Genomic DNA, 21,216 nt, shown 5'->3' on the forward strand with positions numbered 1-21,216 from the left:
AAATGTCAGACCCTTGAACACTGTACGTGGTTTAATGTAGTATACATTATATCTATGGTGATTTACCAGCCAAAAATGCCTAGCACACACTGATTATTAATTATAGAAAAAGACCCTCCCATTTAGCTTAATGTAAATTACTAGAATGGTATTTTCTGTATCTACAGAAGCAGGTATGAAGCTGTTAAGGAATTTGCTAAGACGCTTACTGTTTATCATTTTGAAACATTCAAAAATGTATAGTAATACACAAATTTTTAAATAATTAACCACTAAAAAAATAGAAATATTTTTTCCCAAAAATTATGTTTATATCATTTTTGGCAAGAATAAAAAAAAACGTATTACTATCTTTAGTGCTAAAAAAGCAGTTCTCAAACAGTGGGTTTCAGGAGCTATTCTCTTAAACCTCGTACACACAACCGAGAAACTCGACAGAATCCATCAAGAAACTTGGTGGCAGAGCTTTTTTGCCAAGGAAACCGGTCGTGTGTACGTTTTTCATCGAGGAAACTGTGGAGGAACTTGACGAGAAAAAAAGTGAACAAGTTCTCTTTTTTCTCGACGGGAGTCTCAACTTCCTTGTCGTGTTCCTCGTCGGGCTGGTTTTCAACGAGATACTCGAGCGTGTGTATGCTAAGAAACCCGCGCTTGCTCAGAATAAAGTATGAGACGGGAGTAAAAGTAGCATTTGTAATGGAGATAACACATTTTTCAAGCTGTAACAGACTGTAAAGTGCAAATCGTCTCTTACCAAACTTTTACTTAACACGCAAACACATGAGATTAGCAAAAGCAGCCCCAAGAGTTGTGCAAGTGGAATCAAACTTCCCCTGCCATTGTATTTGTTGTACGTCACCGCGTTTGAGAACAAGGAGATTTTGTCTTGACCATGTGTATGCAAAGCAAGCTTGTCGAGTTCCTCGACAAGCCTAACAAGAAACTCGTCGAGGAAAACGATGTGTTTCGCCCGACGGGTTCCTCGGTCGCGTATATGAGGCCATAGCATGCTTATTCAGAATGGACCAATGTGATGTAGAAAAAAGAAAGGGGGCAGAAACTCAATGAGCAATTAGAGATTGGGATCAGAGCTGGAGAAGTTAATATACAATTAAATATACGAATGATAAAAATGCACATTAAGGGGTCTGTTTTCTAATGTTTTAACCTAAGATTCACACTTTCACCATACATTTTTTACCTAAGATTTAGTTAGAAATATTAGAGAATCTTGGGTGAGAAACATGGATAAATAGACACCAGTGTCATGATCCCAGTGTTTCTTATCAAGACAAACTGCTCCTCAAGTGATTGTAGTTGTATTAGTGTACTTGCAACAAAAACAACTGGGTACTGTCCACAATATTTTTTTTTTATTTGCACTAACATACACATTATGGACAAACCTTTGGGATTTATCCCTTTCTTCTAAGGTTTGTTGATCATAATCACTACCATACTAATAACATAATTCACCACATATACCTAGTTGCTAACAGAGTTTACTTTTCATTTTTATGTAAAACTTTTTTTTAAAGTTTTAACCTTTTTGTGCCAGACATGGACAGAAATATGTGCTGTTGCAATTAATTCATACATTTTATCACTAAGTTATCGCCTTTCTTCTTTTTATTTTCTCATTTATAGCAACACATGACTGTCCACATTGATTTTTTTTTTCTAAAAAGACGTGTCCCATTGACTACAATGGGGTTCGGAGTTCGGGTTCGGGTTCGGGTTACCGAACCCGAACTTCCAGGTGTCCAGGTGTCTCGAACATCCAGGTGTCTCGCTCAACTCTATTGATGTTATCCACCATTCATCTATCAAGTTAGGAGTGCTGCCTTTGTTACTGCCCACCTGCATCCTATGATCTTGTTGCCTGATTGTCACATAATTCTGGTAAGCAGACTGAGAGCACATTGGTGTGGTTTTTCTGCACACTGAAGTTTGGTAAAAGTGTTTATACCTGTTTTTCATCTCTAATTGATTTCATCATATGGACTTTAACACATATTTTTTTCACTGAAGCGCTGCATTTTTGGACTTTTTTTATAATAAACATGCCCAAAAATATAAATAAAAAAATGTTTTTTTCCTCAGTTTAGGCCGATATGCATTCTTCTACATATTTTTTATTAAAAAAACGCAATAAGCAATTGGTTTGCGCAAATGTTATAGCGCCTACAAAATGGGGGATAGTTTTATGGCCTTTTTATTATTTTTTTCTTACTGGTAATGGCAGCGATCAGCGATTTTTATCTTGACTGCGACATTATGGCGGACACATCGGACACTGTTGGTGCTATTTTGGGACCATTAACATTTATACAGCGATCAGTGCTATAAAAATGCACTGATTACTGTGTAGATGTGACTGGCAGTGAAGGGGTTAATCTGGAGGGGCGCTGAAGGAGTTAATTGTGTCCTAGGGGTGTGTTCTAACTATGTGAGGGCGGGGCTACGTGTGACACAACATTGATTACCGCTCCCGATCACAGGGAGCAGAAGATCAGTGTCCTGTCACTAGGCAGAATGCAGAAATGCTTGTTTACATTAGCATTATGCCGGTCTTCCTCTCCATGAGACGATCACAGGACTTCTGGTGGACATCGAGTCCACAATGCTGCATCTTAAAGGGGACGTATATATACACACATCCATATGCCCAGCCGTGCCATTCTGCCGACATATATCGCCATGCAACAGTCGGCAAGGGGTTAAAGTCAATGGAGTGAATCTAGCCATTTTCCAGGCTAATAGGAAAGGGATTGTCAGACAAAGGGCATAGGGGCCTAGCATTGCCATCTGATGATCAACACAGAAAAACACAATTTTTTTTTTAACACATGCTTGGGAGACGCTTTTATGCAGCCTACACATGGTCTGAATTTCTGACAAGAAAAGTTCGATGTGAACTTTTGTGTAGGCCCCATCTGATTTTTTCTGTGGGATTTTCCGACAGCAAAAATTTGAAAAATGGATCTCAAATTTTCCGACGGTAAAAGTTCTTGTCAGAAATTCCGATCATCTGTATGCAATTCCGAAGCGCAAAAAAACATGAATGCTTGGAATCAATTTGACGCATGCTCGGAATCATTGAACTTAATTTTTCTCGGCTTGTTGTAGTGTTGTACGTCACCGTGTTCTTGGCGGTCGGAATTTTGTGTGACCGTGTGTATGCAACACAAGTTTGAGCCAAAATTCCGTCGTAAAAAAATCCACGGTTTTCTTGTCGGATTTTCCGACCATGTGTACGCGGCATTAGGCCGTATGTGGTGTTATAAAATAGTACAATTCTAACGGACAGCATCTATGTCACTGTATTCTGCCATCACATATTTTGCATGTGTAATTGATTTTTTTACTGTCCAGTGGCAAAAAAGTCTCATAGTGTAGCTTATGTTTGTTTTTCACAGTACCACACTGTAATGACCTAAAGGTTTACTATAATGTCAATATCGAATCCACAAAAACACTTCAAAACTACAATACACATCCCAAAGATGATTTTTTTCTGAAATAATGATTTATCATAATTGATATTAAATCCTGAGAATGTAACAAAATTATCAATAAGTGAAATAACTGCAGGGAGAGAAGTATATGTATCCCCTAGAAACACTAGAGCATCGTCTGCGAAGAGTGCTATTTTTTCCTCGCCCATACCTCTCCGAAACCCCACAATATCTGGACAGTCTCGAATAGCCTCCGCCAGGAGTTCAACGGCCAGTGCGAAAAGGAGCGAAGACAGGGGAAATCCCTGTCTTGTTCTTCTCTTCAAAAAAAAAAGTGTAATGAAATGGATCCATTAATCTGTACTCGGAGCACTGTATAGGCATGGTTGAAAACTGCTAGGAGATCAGATAATAGCACATCTTATTTATGTATATTTTATCAATTTCCCCTGGGAGGCCATCCGATCCAGGAGATTTGTTATTGGATAGATTGGCTGCTGCATTTCTCAACTCTTCCGCTGTTAACCTCCCTGGCGGTATGATTATGTCTGGAATTTTGTACCAAGAGCGGTACAATTTTTTGCATGGAAATTTGGTGATCTGTATTATAGGCCTGCAATTCTTAGTAATGACTTACTTAAACCTGACCAAACAAGACTCTAGTAGACATTCCAGATGTGATAAATTTGAAACACAAAATCATGAATTATAATCTAATAAATAATATAATTTTATTCAATAATGTAATAAAAAATAATGAAATTTGTCAAACAAAGAAAATTCAATAAACATTCTGAGTTTGATCAATTTTAAAGCATGGAACTAGACAAAGTCCAACGTTACAATCAGGACAATGGAACCTTGTTTCTTTTTGTACTTTCTTTCTATTGCCATCTCTCTTTGAACAGCAAACCACGAACATCCTGGTAGGTGCTGCCTTTTTTGCAGTTGGCGGTATGTAGTCCATAAAATGACGACCAGTCAGGCGTTTTGGGTTGACAACATCAACAGCACGTCGTCCGGGTCTGTTCACAGCTACTGATGGCGTCTGGTGGTTGACAAAAATCTGTTCAGCCACCTTCCAGATAAAGTCAGAATGAACAAGAGGCATGTCACTCTTTGCTCTATACAGGATATATGCATTCCAAAGGCATTGTTCCAGAAGATGCCTGAAAATCTTCTTATAAAATATATTTTTCTTGTTTGCGCATAGCTGGGTAAAATGTCATTGCCTGATCGGCTCTGTCGACACCTGCCATTGTGTTATTATTACACCTCCCACTGTCAATCGCGACTTGCGCCTTCAGCACATCTTTCCCACCTTTTGTGTGGACCGTGGCAGTGGAGGTATTGTGCACAGTACTCATGAGACACATGTCCTTCTTGTCTCGTCATCAAATTGCCATCATCTTACCCTTCTGAAAGGCAGCCATTTCTCCTGTTTTGAGTTTTTTCTTGGCAAACATAGATGGCATATCACGTTGGTTAGGCCTAACAGTACCATACGCATCAGTCTTGTTTTGTAGCAAAACCTCATACAGTTCGGGAGACATGCAGAAATTGTCCATGGTCACACAATATCCTTGGTTCAGCAATGGCTCCAGCAGTGTAAGGACAGATGATGTGGCCATCCCATAGCCGCTGTACCTGGGGTTGAACTTCGTGCCTTTACCGGTGTAAATGACCAAATTCCAGATGTATCCGGTGGATAACTCGCAGGGCATGTAGAATTTGATGCCAAACCGCGCTCTTTTGGATGCAATAAACTGTATCCAGCTTAGGCGACCCTTGTAGGCCATCAAACTTTCATCCACGCTGACGTTTCTTTCTGGCAAGTAGACCTGCTGGAAATTGGTCACAATCATTTGGCATACCTCCCAGATTTTTTTTAATTACCTGAGGAATAATTGCAGGTATGCCAGAGAGTTGTCACGCTCAACATCTACCTTCATCCCAGGTGATCCAGTGAATGGGAATCTCGGGGGTGCTACCTGGTCCGTATTGCAGTCTATAGAGCACCAAGTGCGCACTTCGCAGAGGTCAGGTGCAGGATCATCGGCGTTGTCACTTGCCAGATCAGTGTCAGTGTCAGACGACAAATCTCGCCATGACTCACTATTGCACAGCTCTGCGAGCAACTCCGCGTCGCTGTCACGCAACTGGTCCAAAAGCGCCTTTCCAGTAAAGTGGCGCTTTTTTGATGCCATGTTGTAAATATTTTTTTATGGGCACAAATGACAGTAAAATGTCAGACAAGGGAGATGGTGTCAGATCTGAGATGATACAGTGTAATCCTCTCAGATTATAATGTATCACCTCCTTTTATGTGTGTGTCACTTTTGAATTTTGAATTACCCACCCAGTTCCACTCCCATGCACCGCTGCTGCTCTCAGGGAACGGAACCAGGAAGTCAGGTGACAGCTGGCGATCACAGCAGTAGAATATCATCTCTGGATCGCCAGGAGAAGGTAAGGGGACTCCGCTGCAGGCTCTGCAATGTTCCCCTGAGCGTGACTCTGGGTTACCGCTCCTAGCAGAAAAAATCAACCCAGAGTCACGCTCGGGAATACCGCCAAGGAGGTTAATGGTCTCTCCCAATATCTCTCTCTTATCATCTGATAACATTGGCAAATTAATAGACTGAAAAAACTTTTTCATATCCCCCTCTTGGTCTCTGGTCCTGCTTTTATATAACTCCTGGTAAAAAAAACGAAATACCTTGAATATTATCAGTCTTCCCGTGTTCAGAAGTTTGGATTTCATTTATAACGATTGAAGGGCACTGTGCCTTTACCACAGAGGCCAATATATGTCCTGTTCCCTCTCCTTCCTCAAAATAGGGTTGCTGCAGGAAGAATCTTTTGTTTTCTGCTTTCTTTATGGCTACTTGTGCATATTTTTCTTGGCTGTGTATCCATTGTTTTTGAGTAACTTTATTAGGGTTAGTTATATATAATGCTTCAGCTTGCATCATATTATCAGCAAGGTTTTTTTCCCCATTTTCTAAATTGCTTCTTTTTTTTTATATTTGTGAGATAAGGAGACCTCTAAGATAAGCTTTCTGTGCATCCCAATAGATTAATGACAAGACAGTATGTGTATTTATTTGCTGAAAGGTGGCGAGCTCTAATTTGATGTCCTCTGGTGGGAAGAGTGAAATCCAATAAGGATTCACCTTTCATAGCTTGTTCCCTGTATTAGTCCTAAAGAGAAAAGATAAGATCAGAGAGTGATCCGATATACCTCTGGCCTCATATTTAATCTCACAAAGATATGGCAGTAGAGAGCAGGAGCCTAATGCCAGATCTATTCTGGACAAAGTTGTGTGTGTGTGTGTACTAGAGGAGCATGAGAATTTCCTACTCGTTGGATTTCGTAATCTCAAAAGATCAAGCAGTCCCATTTCCGCTATATATTTAGCAAAAGCCGTAGTCCCCTGTGGATATTGCTTATCGGGGAAATAGAATTTGTCCATTGATGGAACCATGTAATTATTAAAGTGCCCTGTTAATAGCCATAGACTATTAGCCAGATTCAGAAAGACTGGCTTAAGTTTGTGCGGGCGTAGCGTATCTCAGATACACTACGCCGCCGTAACTTAGAGAGGCAGGTACTGTATTCACAAAGAACTTGCGTCCTAAGTTACGGCGGCGTAGTGTAAATGTGCCGGCGTAACCCCGCCTAATTCAAATTAGGCAGGTAGGGGGCGTGCTCCATGTAAAATACCCGTGACCCCATGTAAATGAGGGCCGTTGGTACTGCGCATGCGCGCGCATGCTCAGAATCACGTCGCAAATACTCCTTGCTGTCGACGTGAACGTAACCTACGCCCAGCCCCATTCACGTATGCTTACGCAAACGACGCATACCTTGCATGGGCTGCGCCATCTTTTTGGTGGTTTATCTTTACGCCGGAAAAACGCCTTACGTAAACAGCGTATCGGGCGCAAGTACGTTCGTGAATAGGCGTATCTTGCTCATTTGCATATCCTCTGCGTAAATCCACGTACACGCCCCTAGCGGCCAGCGTAAATATGCAACTAAGATATGACGGCATAGGAGACTTACGCCTGTCGTATCTTTGCAAGATTTACGCGTATGTCAGTTTGAGAATACGCTTAAAGATACAACGGCGCGGATTCGGACTTACGACGGCGTATCTAGTGATACGCCGTCGTAAGTGTTTCTGAATCTAGCTATATCTGTTTTATCAGATGCAAACACAACAAATTCCTGCAGGATTTATGGAGTATAGGGCGGTGGGATATAAATGTTCACCAATACCCATTTTTGTCCAGCCAGTAGACAATGCAAAAAAATATATCGACCTCTACCATCCTTCTTAAACTGCCTACATTGGAAATCAATTGTATTAGCTATACGTTTGGATACTCCTCTGGAATATAATGTGTATATCGAATTAATTTGAGTTTTAAATTGTTTTTTCTTTAAATAATGTAAAGTATGAGGGAGTAAATGAGTTTCCTGCAGGCAGATTTTAGAAGGTAAAAATCTTGTCAGTGAGGTAAAGATAGCTTGCCGCTTGGATGGGGTGCCCAGACCCCTAACATTCCATGAGATTATTACATCCTTTTAAGAGGTCATAAGGCAATATCACCATACATTTTAACTTCAGTTATATTCAGGGCTTTTTTTCAGCGGGAACGCGTGGGAACGCAGTTCCGGCACCTCCTGGACTGACTGTATGTAATGTCAAGGGGTGCTGGGGTGTGCTGCAGGGTATTGATGTTCACTGCTGGCGGATCTATTCTAGCTGGAGGGGATCTATTTTCGCAGGGGGGTCTATTGTTGCTGGGGGGGTCAGTTGTTGCTGAATGAGATCTACTGTTGGGGGAGGGGTCTATTGTTGATGGCTGCCAGAGAGTCTATTAATGCTGTCTGTGCAGGGATCTGTTGATGCTGCCGGGAGTCTATTGTTGCTGGGGGGGGATTTTGTTGTGGGTGATACATTGTTAGGAGGATCTATTGTTGCTGGCTGAAGGGGAAACCAAATTCCATACAAATTACTTAGCACAACAAAATGATACTTGGTTCTGTATTGTCTAAAAGGGACGGTACTGGGAGGTGGGTAGGGGATGGAACCAAGGGACATTGCTCGGAGGTGGATAGGGGCAGAGAAAACAAGTGACTCAGAAAAGGGGAGTTCCTGCACCTATTGTCTGAGAAAAAAGGCCCTGGTTATATTCGAGTTACTTGATAACCATCTATCACAAGTTAGGGAAAAAGGGGGAGGAAGTGGGAAAGAAAGGGGAGCAGACCGAAAACAGGAGCCAAAGGGTAAGTAGAGCAATATCCAGTAAGAGGTGTATAATCATATAAGACAAAGACACACAAACCAACACAAACAAACATAAGACAAAAACAGACTAACAAAAAGAAAGCAACACATATAAACATCCATAGAGACTATATAGACAAAAGGACAAAGACACATAATCTAACACATATATATATTCATAGGGGCTATATGAGCAAGAGGGCCCCAAAAATAGAGTCCACTCTGGCCCCCTTATTTCTACATTTTTTTCTTCCTTCTTATCTAATTCCCTCCCATTCCCACTCTCAGCTCATGCTAAAAAAAAAAGGGGGAGGAAAAAAAAAGTCCCAAAAATGTCTTTAAGTGTTAATTTGGCCGCAGATAATTATCCAGCTATTGAGTCACTGAGTCTGGTAAAAAAAAAAGTATTATCATGAGTCTTTACTCTGAGTCTAGCTGGAAATAACATAGCATAGGACAGTTCCATTTGCCTCAAACGTTGCTTTACTTCCATGAATCCCATCCTTTGGCGCTGTACATTTGCTGAAAAGTCAGGGAACAAGCTTATCCTTGAGCCCTCAATCCTTATATCTACTAGTTGTCTGGCTCTTTGCATTATCATATCTCTGTCTTTGTAATTCAACATCTTCAGAAAAAGAGGTCTTGGTCTTACTTTCTCTCCCATAGGCGGAGATCGTACAGCGACTCTATGGGCCCGTTCCACAGAAAAAAGGGGAGAGAAATATTCTGCTCCTATGGTGTCTTTAAACCATTTTTCTATAAATTCCACTGGCTTATTACCTTCCACACGTTCAGGGAGGCCAACTACCTTGATATTGTTTAGTCCAAGACGATTTTCAAAATGCTCTAAACGAGAGCCATACAAGGATAGTATTTTTTAAAAGTTTTCATAACTATCTGTAGGGAGTCTTCAAGTGCACTTATTCTTTCTTCCGCACCCATTATTCTTTCTTTAATTGTATGGATATCTTGTCTAAGCAAGCTTATATCTCCTCTCATTCCCTCCAAATTGTGTAATAAAGAATTTACAGAGCTATTACAGATATTAATAGCTTTCATAATATCTGTTAATGTAATTACCTGCTCCGTATTTGGGATGTTTGAGCAGTCTGAGGCGTTCAAAACGTTGGAGGATCTGGCTGATGTATCATGAATATCACTATCTGAGGCTGCATTGCTCGTTATATCATCTAGGAGTTTCACTGGTGTTACCTCAGTAGGCATTATTCCTGCTCCAATGGTCTACTCTTCTTTAGTTAATTCCTGTGGATTCTGTGTTAAATTTAGAGATAACAGCTTGTACTTCGTCCTTAGTTACATTAGGGGTATGTGTAAATTTCTCAAGCCGAGATTTTATCTCTTGTTGTTTATCTTGAGCTTTAGTTTGATGCTTTTTATCTGAACTGCTCTGTGGGCATTCATTAGTGGGGTGCTCTTCGTCCCCCGCATCCTTCTTGTTTCTGCGTGTCATTTTTACTGATTAGGAAGCTGATAAGTGAGTTTAAATAGAGACTCAGAGAGACACAGTTGCAGTTCCCGTATAGCCAGTACATGCAGTATAATCAGATAGACCCATGGCCCGGGATCAAAAACAATATTTCCAATTCCAATTTACATCAATAGAGTCATCTGTTCTGATGCTTTCCACACCTTCCTTTACATCAACGTTTCTCAACCAGTGTACCGCGGCACACTGGTGTGCCGTGAAGAGTCCCCTGGTGTGCCGCGGCAAATGACCTCCAATATAGGCAGCTATGGCTGTTATCTGATGTAACAGCTACTGCTGGGCACTTCGTTATTATTCGCCTTTACAGCAGTGCCAGTCCGCTGTGTAAAAACTCACTTCCCGACACTCGGGAAGCTGTGCTAGCTGTGCGGGCCTCCCCTCCGCGTCTTGCCAACCGAATACGTCATCGGTTGCTATGGGAGGGTCGGGCGCACGCACTGTTACGTGTGACGTGAGAGCCACGGGTACAGGAGTAGACTCTGCCTGGCGCGCTTTTACCTGAGGGGGAAGAAGAACGAGAGAGTAATAGAGGTGAAAGTATTTGTACCTGTCACTTTGAATGTGAATGTGAATAGTTTTATTGCAGGCATGGTGTGTATAAAAAAAAAAACTACATAACACTTGCCACTTTCACAGTGACTCACTTCATTGCAGGCATGGTGATTTATTTTAAATGTAATATATTTACATGGGCTATGTGGGTTATTATTGATAATGATAATTGTATACTTCAATACTGCAGTTTGGCCGCAGTGCAGCTGTAGCGCAGTGTACCTGCGGTTTTCATGTGGTTTCTCAGACTTATATTATGTCCCTCATTTTTGGTGTGCTTTTAGAAAATGTACCAAAAATTAATAGACATAATAGAAGTTTATGAGAAACCACATGAAAACCGCTACACCTGCGCTGCGGCCAAACTGCAGTATTGAAGTATACAGTTATCATTATCAATAATAACCCACATAACCCATCTATAATATATAAAAAAAATATTAAATCACCATGTCTGCAATGGAATGAGTCAATGTAAAAGTGTAACAAGTGTTATGTAGGTGTTTTTTTTTTCACAAGGGCACAAATATACAGATTTTAAATTGTTTGCCTGGGGTTATGGCTGAAGATATCAGCCATAACCTTGGTATTTTTTTTTTACAGACAGTGGCTGGCTATCTCATGAAAGTATTCCGAGCGGCTCTTGAGCCACTGGAACGCTTTCAGAAGCGTCGGGAGGGGATGTCCCCCCTCCCACCGTCTCGCCTGAGAAACAATTCAATGGTGTGGCCGGCTAGTCCAAGAGGCAATGAAAGAGTAGATCCCCCCTTAAAGGACCGGAGCAACAGCATGACTTCCGGTCAAGGCTGCAAGTAAACAATTTTTATTTATTTTTTTAAAGCAAAAGATAAAAATAAAAAAATATTTTGCTTTTAAAGGTAAAGGAGAGAGATGAGGTCTTTTTGACTCAGATCTCTCCATAAAGAGGACCTATCATGCTTATATCTATTACAAGAGATGTTTACATCCCTTGTAATAGGAATAAAAGTGATATATTTTTTTTATTTTTTTTTAAAGGGACAGTGAAAAGGAAAAAAAAATTATAAATAAGACAACATTTTTTTTACGCACACGCCCCATCCCTACGCAAGTTGATGCGCAAGTCGCAACACGCATATGTAAACTGTATTTGCACCACGCATGTGAGGTATCACAGCTTTGGTGTGCCATGAGATTCTGACAGATTTTAAAGGGTGCCTTGGTTAAAAAAAAAAGGTTGAAAAACACTGCTTTACATTATAAAGACATAGGGCCAAATCCACAGCCAGCGGCGCAAATTAAGTTTCTGAAAACTTATGTCATTTAAGTTACGGCGCCCTAAGTTGGTGTCGTAAGTGCCGTATCCACAGCGCATTTGCGCACAAAATTGCGCCAGCCGTAACTTAAATTCCGAGGCGTAAGGCGGGGTTATGGCAAGTGGGAAGGAAGTGGGCGTGCTTCATTGTAATGAGCCGTGACCCCATGCAAATGAAGGGCCGGCCGTACTGCGCATGCGCGCACGAATCTGCTGCTCACTGCGCATGTGCAGAACTTTGCTGGGTGCAATCAGTGAGATAGGTAAAAGGCCAAGTGTACTTAGTTTGAGGATCGCCCTGTGCTTAAATAGCCCCAGTCAAACACACTTCCCTTGCAAAAGTATTTCCCTGTGTTCCTTTCCATGAGCAATTTGCTTCTGCTCTTAGTTTGTCAGTGTTTGTTGGTAAGTTGTGTGTGATAGAGAAGTGTTGGAGGAGTATTAGATAGTAGTTGTTGTTTGTTTCTGATAAGTGTATTTTTTGTTTGATTGTTTCTGCTAAGTGTTTGTTTTTTGTTTTTTTCTGCTTGGATTTTGTTTTTGTTTTTTGTGTGTTTGTTTTTGACTTTGTAGTAGCTGTCTGCTTGTGTGTGTATTTTTGTGTGTTTGTTGTGTGTGTATTTTTGTGTGTTTGTCCTGTTTGTTTTCTTGTTGCTGGGTGGTGTCTGTGATGGCCCCCAAACGCAGGAAGCTGAATTTTTCTCATGTTGAAAAGCAAATCCTTGCCAGGTATATCATCCAATATGGAAGATATTTACATGGGCCTGATAGCCGGAACACCTCCCCGTCCCAAAGGAAGAGGATATATGCAAAAATTACAGATCACATAAATGCGGCGGGGGGGGGGGAGACGAGGACCCCCGCTGGCATCAAGAAAAAGATCAATGATCTGAGGAGCGTGGTCCGCAATAAGGTGGCCAAGCTCACTGCCCATAGGAGGGGCACTGGAGGAGGGGGGACCATGCCCCATCCGGCTGACTGAGGAGGAATGGGCAGTGGCCCAGTGTTTCGAGCCAGAGCAGGTGGTGGGCCTGCCTGGTTATCAGTCTGATGTTCCTGTGAGGCCAGGTAAGGTTTTTGTTTTTCTATCTGGTGATTAGCATGTGTGGGTGGGGGAAGGGAAGATGTGCCAAGTGTGTGGATCCTCAAACCTGTGATTGTTTGGTGTCCTCCACAGATGACCAGGAGATTGCTGGCCCATCAGGCCAGGCTGCTGCACCACCCCAAAGACAGGAGGCTTCTGAGGAGTCCCCAGGGGAGGGGAGTGGCCAAACCTCCCCTCATGAGGAGGCTGAGGGGGAGGAGGCTGAGGGGGAGGAGGATGAGGGGAAGGAGGAAGAAGATCTCCAGATTGGCCGGGAAATCCTTATTGCCACTGATCTCATGACATTTGAGGATACCCTTGAGGCTACCCTTGAGGCTACCCTTGAGGCTCCCCCAGAGGCTACCCCAGAGGCTGGCACCAGTCAGGCCACCATCAGGGGTAGCCCCTCCCACTCCTCCCCCAACAGGCCGCAACCCACAAGGGTCACTCTATCCCCTCCTCCCAGGCCACAAGCCTCAGGGGCAGGCAGGATGGCGACCCAGGAGACCAGGGGGGTGTCTGAGCGTCTGCCGGCCAGTCTGCTGAGGGACAATGCCCAGCAGACCAGCAGTCTGGGTGACATCAAAAAAACTATGACCAAGATGGAGCACAGCCTGGATGTAATGAGGGAGTCACTCAGTGATGTGGCCACCAATTCATTGGGGGTCATCACCTGTTTGTGGTCCCTGCATACCGCCACAACAGGCGTGGCCCAGGAGGTGACTGCCCTCACCCGGGCTGTGCAGGACAACACCCGGGCTGTGCAGGACAATAACCGGGCTGGCCAGGCCAATACGGCTGCCATCACTGTCTGTCTGAACAGGATAGCAGTGGCCTTGGAGGGCAGGCCAGCCGGAGGTCAGACACCAGGGGAGGCTCCTCCCCTGGCTGCTGTGCCCTCAGTAGACCGGGTAGAGTGGGTTAGGGGGGGATTGCCTGGGTGGGGGGTCAGGTCAGCACGTAAGTTAATCTCCAGTCCCCTTCTCATGGCAAAGTTGTGAAGAATACAACAAGCACCGATTAGTTGGCACACAAAGTCTGGGGAATACAACAATGTACCCCCAATCTTGTCCAGGCATCTGAAGCGGGACTTCAGCAGCCCAAATGTGCGCTCCACAACTGCCCGGGTGCGAATATGAGCCTCGTTGTAGCGTTGCTCTCCTGGGGTTTGGGGGTTCCTGAATGGGGTCATCATATGTGGTCCCAGGGCATATCCAGAGTCACCTGTAAGGGAAAAGACATAAGGATGTTAGTCATGCATGTGCCCCTTGTGATGTCTGCATCATGGGGGGGGACATACCTGACACCCATGTCACTCACCAATCAGCCAGCTGTCTCCATACATGTTCAACTCCAAATCTCCAGATATGTTGGTCTGCCGGAATATAAAGCTGTCATGGCAGGATCCAGGGAATTTGGCACAGACGTGCCAGATAAGGCCATGGGCATCTACAATCACCTGGACATTTATGGAATGCCAGTTTTTGCGATTCCGGAACAGGTGCTCTGTCTCATGGGGGGGCTGTAGTGCCACATGGGTACAGTCAATGGCCCCGTTGGTCCGTGGGAACCCAGCAATGTGATAAAAGTCTTCAATCGCTGGTCCTCCTGGGTGGGCTTTTGAAATTGATTGGCCATGCGTCTCAGTATTGCAGGGACTACTTGATGGACACACCTGCTCATCGAGGACTGTACCATCCCAGCCAGACCTCCACATGTTCTTTGGAAAGACCCAGTGGCAAGAAAATGCAGGGTTGCCATTACTTTGATGTGAGGTGGCAGGGCATGGGATCGTTGGGTTGGGGTGGTGAGATCATCCTGCAGGATTCGGGTTAATTCCAGGATGGCTTCCTGGTTAAAGCGGAAGTTGCCATAGACCTCAGAAGCAGTCATGCCAAAGAGATCTTGGCGTGGGCGGTATACCCTCTCCTGTGCCCTCCTCCTCCTCCTCTGTGCCCTCCTCCTTCTTTGCGCCTGTAAAGTAGCGAGTGCTGTTAGAATCATGGATGGGCCAGGCATTTTGGCAGTCAGATTGAAGTCCAGCAAAGATGTGTTGTCAGCTCTTCCTCAATGCTGTTGCTTCTGCAGACCTTTACACGGCAGGTGTAAAATTAGGGCTGCTTTTATAAAGTCTAATTTTGCTCCAGGAAACTAACAGGTGCGCACAGGGCGTAATCTACGGCGCACAGGGCGTAATCTATGGCGCACACACTTAATTTTGAGGATCGCCCTATCTCCCTCATTTGCATTTTTGCCTATCAAAAAAAGCGGCGTGACTAGCGCAATTTGCGTCAGAGGATGCGCCGGTGTAATTATTTTAGGTAGGACGGAAAAAACGGATTTTTCGTTTTGAGGATCGGTCGCAAAGATACGCGCGGTATAAAATTAGAAATCTCGAGTTAAGTCGGCGCATCTGCTTTGTGGATTTGGCCCATAGTATATAACTTAAAGTCTGGTATGTGGTGTCATCTACTTAAGCATGAGCCTTACAACCTTGCAGCCTTACAGCCCAAAAAAAGTGTACCTGGTGACAGAGCCATAGGTTGTAGCCCCTAGACCATATACTGGCAGCGGAGAGCCGAAAGCTGGGGACCGTAGGCTGTAGTTTGTATGTGGGCTATATGAAGATGTCTTCAGATCAAGAACCGAGGTCCAGGAGCCAGGAACTGGAAGCTGAAACTGGAGGGAGGGGGCCATATACCAATGGCTAGTAATCAGTGGCCTCTGTCCATAAGCCCGGAACCTTAAATCAAGAACTAGATTCCAAATGCCGCAAGCCATAGGCAGGTCGGTAGCCAGGAGCCGGGAGACGTAAATCAGTAAGCTGTAAGCCAGAGGTCAGAAGCCTGGAATAGAAAGCTGTGAACCGGGAGGCCAGGAGCACAGCGATCTGGGATAAAACACCCAAAGACAAAAGCCAGAGAGCCGACACTTAGAGCCATTAGCAGAGCTGTATCATTTAATGCAGCCGTGATAATGAGCAGGGATCAAATATCTAGTGTCTGGTGTCGAAGACGGGACAGCTGATGCTATTAACACACAGCATAGGCAGCAGGAACCGCGCAATCAGCATTCAATCAGGGCAGGTAGAAAACAAAGTTCAAAGCAAAGTTCATTCAATAATTCAAAGAAGCAGAGCCGGAAAAGCTGGGATTAACCAAGAGTAACCAGGGTATTAACCGGAGGTATCATAGTCTCTGCCTTTTTTTCCCGAGGGTAAAGGATCTTAGGCAAGGATAGGGATAAGGGAAGTCAGCAGCAGAGCTCCATCTCCCGTCTCCTCTCACATCTCACGTCCTCTGACACAGACGTGCCCCACCCCCCCCGGAGTAGCTGCCACCTGCAGTGTTTGACATCCTTTTCTCACAAATCTGCAGTGGCTAAGCCAAAAAAGAAACAAAAGTTCTTTCCGACCCACACCATCCTGCCAGTAACCCAACCAGCCTGCGTTCATGGCAGAACCAGATGACCCACCTAAATCTGCCAACTCAGTGCCTGCTACCCAGTCTGACGCCCCAGTGCCTGCTACCCAGTCTGACGCCCCAGTGCCTGCTGCCCAGTCTGACGCCCCAGTGCCTGCTGCCCAGTCTGATGCCCCAGTGACTGCTACCCAGTCTGATGCCCCAGTGCCTGCTGCCCAGTCTGATGCCCCAGTGCCTGCTACCCAGTCTGACTCCCCAGTGTCTACTACCCAGTCTGATGCCCCAGTGCATACTATCCAGTCTGATGTTTCAGTATCTGCTGACCGGTCTGATGACCTTGTGTCCATGTTCCAGCCTGAAGTTTTGCTGCCAGTGTTCCAGTCTGATGTCCCTGCCTTTAAGTCCGATGTGCCCGCCTTCCAGTCTGATGTGCCAGCCTTCTAGCCTGATGTCTCAGTGCCTGCCTTCCAGCCTGAGGCCTCTTTCATAGAAAGTCAAGTCTCCTTTGATGGACAGAACAGTCGTCCAATGGTAGTGCCGGGAATGAATGCAGCATCCCCAATTGCTAGGAATGCAGCACCCACCATTGCCAGGAATGCACTCACCTTTTCCAGGAATGCACCCACCATTGCCAGGAATGCAGCACCCACCTTTGCCAGGAATGCACTCACCTTTGCCAGGAATGCACTCACCATTGCCAGGAATGCAGCACCCACTAATGCTAGGAATGCAGCACCACCATGGCCAGGAATGCAGCACCCACCATGGCCAGGAATGCAGCCCACACCATTGCCAGGAATTCAGCCTACACCATTGCCAGGAATGCAGCAGCCACCATTGCCAGGAATGCACTCACCTTTGCCAGGAATGCATGCACCTTTGCCAGGAATGCAGCACCCACTATTGCTAGGAATGCAGTACCCACCATTACAAGGAATGCACTCACTATTGCCAGGAATGCAGCACCTACCATTGCCAGGAATGCAGCCCCCACCATTGCCAGGAATGCAGCACCCACCATTGCCAGGAATGCACCCACCATTGCCAGGAATGCAGCACTGACCATTGCCATCAGTGCAGCCTTGGAAGGGACAGGGAGGAGGCAGGACGAATGGCAAAGATTACCTGCAGCAGAATCTCACAGAGGCCTCTTTAATAGAAAGTCAAGTCTCCTGTGATGGACAGAACAGTTGTCCAATGGCAGTGCCGGAGACGGGTTCTTCCTATTACAGAGGCTGCCGTGTAAACAGGAAATACTCCTCATGCCAGGAATGCAGCACCCACCATTGCCAGGAGTGCACTCACCATTGCCAGGAATGCAGCACCCACTATTGCTAGGAATGCAACACCCACCATTGACAGGAATGCAGCACCCACCATTGACAGGAATGCAGCACCCACCATTGCCAGGAATGCAGCACCCACCATTGCCAGGAATGCAGCACCCACCATTGCCAGGAATGCAAGACTCACCATTGCCAGGAATGCACTCACCTTTGCCAGGAATGCACTCACCATTGCCAGGAATGCAGCACCCACCATTTCCAGGAATGCAGCCCCCACCATTTCCAGGAATGCAGCCCCCACCATTGCAGGAATTCAGCACCCACCATTGCCAGGAATGCAGCACCCACCATTGCCATTAATACACCCACAATTGCCAGGAATGCAGCCCCCACCATTGCCAGGAATGCAGCAACGACCATTGCCATTAGTGCAAGCTTTGGAAGAGACAGGGAGGGGGCAGGACGAACGGCAAAGATTACCTGCAGGAGAATCTCACAGAGGCCTCTGTAATAGAAAGTCAAGTCTCCTTTGATGGACAGAACAGTCGTCCAATGGCAGTGCCGCAGACGGGTTCTTCCTACTACAGAGGCTGCAGTGCAAACAGGAAATACTCCTTCTGTATGCACGGCACTCGTCCTGCCTCCTCCAAGGCAGTCAGCCTACATATTTTTTGGGGCCCCCCGGTGCTGGGAGATCGTCGGGGGCCACAAAAGATTTAAATGTTTAGATAACCAGGTGGGCCATTCAAAACCGGGCCACGGGCCGTGATTGGCCTGCGGGCCAGACTTTGGACATGCCTGGTGTAGACTATATAAACAGTGCAGCGTATATAAGGGCCTTGTCTGCACAACCCTGGCCAGGTGGTTGTGGGGGTCTGTGGGCAGGGGGCTTATTGGAATCTCAAAGCCCCCTTTAACAAGAGAGCCCCCAGATCCCGCAACCCCACTACTCTCGATCCATTCACCAATATATTCACCCATATAAGTGTCAAAAAGTAAAAACTGTTTTGGACAATTTCTTTATTTAAAAATAAAATAAAGTGTCCCACTACATATATCCATCGTCAATCACGGCGCCCGATGGACCTGAAAAATAGAGGGGAAACAAATAAAAAACTCTTCCTCTATGGGAGGCCTCTCGGCAACTGCTTTTTTTTGGCTGTAACAGCTGTTATATAGGCAAGAAAAAATGCAGGTTCCTCCCTTGTCAACTTTTTTCTCTTGGTTTTATTAAAACTTGTCAGAAGGGACTCATACTGATAGCAGAGGAACGAATCAGCAGACAGAAATTACACTTAGTGCTCTTAATTGAGACAAATACACACCAAAGAGGGATACAGTATGTTTTGTTCATATTTTATGTCTGAGGTTTACAACCACTTTAAGATGTACTGTTGCTGAAATGGAAAAAAGCAACAGGAAAAAAACAGACTGTGCTGAGGGAACTTAGGGCCAGATTCACAAATGAGATACGACGGCGTATCTCTGCAATCAGTTACGCATAGATAGCCATAAGATCTGACAGGTGTAATTGTTTTACACTGTCGGATCTTAAGATGCAATACCGCGGCCGCCGCTGGGGGGAGTTCGCGTCGTAAACCAGCATCGGGTATGCAAATTAGGAGTTACGGCGATCCCCGACGGTTTTTCGCGATCGCTACGTCGCCGCTAGTCTAGTTTCCCGTCGCAAAGTTAGTCGTTTTTTTTGGTGCCTTAACTTTACACAGCAATCTTTTTGCTGTGTAAAGTATGGCCGTCGGTCCCGCGTCGAAATTTAAAAAATAACGTTGTTTGCGTAAGCTGTCCGGGAATACAGAATTACGCCATGCGCATCGCCGTCCCTAAAAATTACGTCACTTCGCGCAAAGCACGACGGGAGTTCGGAAACGGAGCATGCGCGGTAGGTCCGGCACAGGAGCGCGCCTAATTTAAATGGCACACGCCCATTTGAATTGGCCCGCCTTGCGCCGGAGGCCGCCGGCGTAGGTTTTCATCGCAAGTGCTTGGTGAATCAGGCACTTGCGATGAAAAATTGCGGCGGTGTAACGTATCTAGGATACGTTACGCCGCCGCGATTCTACGTGAATCTGCCCCAAAGATTGTGGAGGAAGGAAAAAAAAGCAGGAGAGGTGACACGACAAACTCTGATGCCAGGAGACACAAAACTTAAACTTAGGATAGCATCTTATTTTATTTGCCTCATTCTCTCTCCTTTCTCCCTCATAGGCAGCCTATGAACGTCTGCACTGAAAAGCTTCTGTCAGCCTTCCTCTATATCTGAGCCAATACAAGTTTAAAAATGTACAGTACGTATTTTAATTGGAGAAAGTGACATATAATTTTTGAAACCAAGGAGAGGAGCAGAGTTTCCGATAAGGAAGTGACTGCTCTGGACTCCAGCAAGAAGAAACAGGAGCAATGCTTGAAGCAATTTACAGCAAACTCTAATTTTGGTAGCATAACCATTAATATGGAATATATATTATTTTGTTAAAGAACGATAATTTTTTACAAAAAAATGTTAAGAGTAAAGTACTGGTTTAAGTGCCCATAAACGAGTGTACGTTGACATGTGATGGCTGTGTTGCGCTGTCATACTTTTTTTTTACTTTACAGATTTATTTGTAAAACAAAAGGACCAGTTTGACTCTTGTGTTGATCCGTGTTGTGGTGCACTTACATGCGTTTACTTGCACTGTGCTGCAAATATGTAGGCCCTGTTCTATTTTTTTTCAGCAGAGGACCGAGCACATCAGCTTGACACAATGGTGTGTACTGCTGCAATTGAAATACATTTATTTTACAATGTATATGCACTGGCATGCTTTTATCAACTCATGCTAGCACATCTGGTGTAAATGTGCCACAAAAGTAAACAGAGCAGAGAGCAGCATAGCTATATTATAGTATATTGTTATATATTAGCAAATAAAATCACTTGTTTTGTGGGCATTACCTATTTTACCTACATTTTTGTGAAAATGTTACCTGCACTAAGGATTTTAATATTTTCAGCCCAAGTATTTAAGATAAAAAGATTAAGTCACAGAAATGTAAAATGAAAATACATTTGTTACAACTCCACTCCACTTTTGTTAAAAGATTGATTCTGCATGCACAAATGCATTGTGAACTATGGTGATCGCTGACAGTGCTGACTACAAGTCTTCTTTGTACCAAGACATTTGCACCAAGATGATAAACCTAAAATCTTGATTTTCCTCTTGTCATCCTTTCCGAGCAGTCATCTTCTGATTATAATTGTATCTCAATCTCCAGTTTCCACTAGTCCCTAGTTGGACTTGTATAGCTT

General features: G+C 44.5%; 1 protein-coding gene across 2 annotated transcripts in view; it reads right to left on the bottom strand.

Moving 5' to 3' along the window:
• CNIH2 (cornichon family AMPA receptor auxiliary protein 2) overlaps positions 1-21,216 on the bottom strand; it is a 169,563-nt gene that overhangs the window by 6,388 nt on the left and 141,959 nt on the right. The gene's annotated exons all lie outside the window — the stretch shown is intronic.

The sequence above is a fragment of the Rana temporaria genome, chromosome 11 (genome assembly GCF_905171775.1).
Source record: "Rana temporaria chromosome 11, aRanTem1.1, whole genome shotgun sequence".
Taxonomy (NCBI): domain Eukaryota; kingdom Metazoa; phylum Chordata; class Amphibia; order Anura; family Ranidae; genus Rana; species Rana temporaria.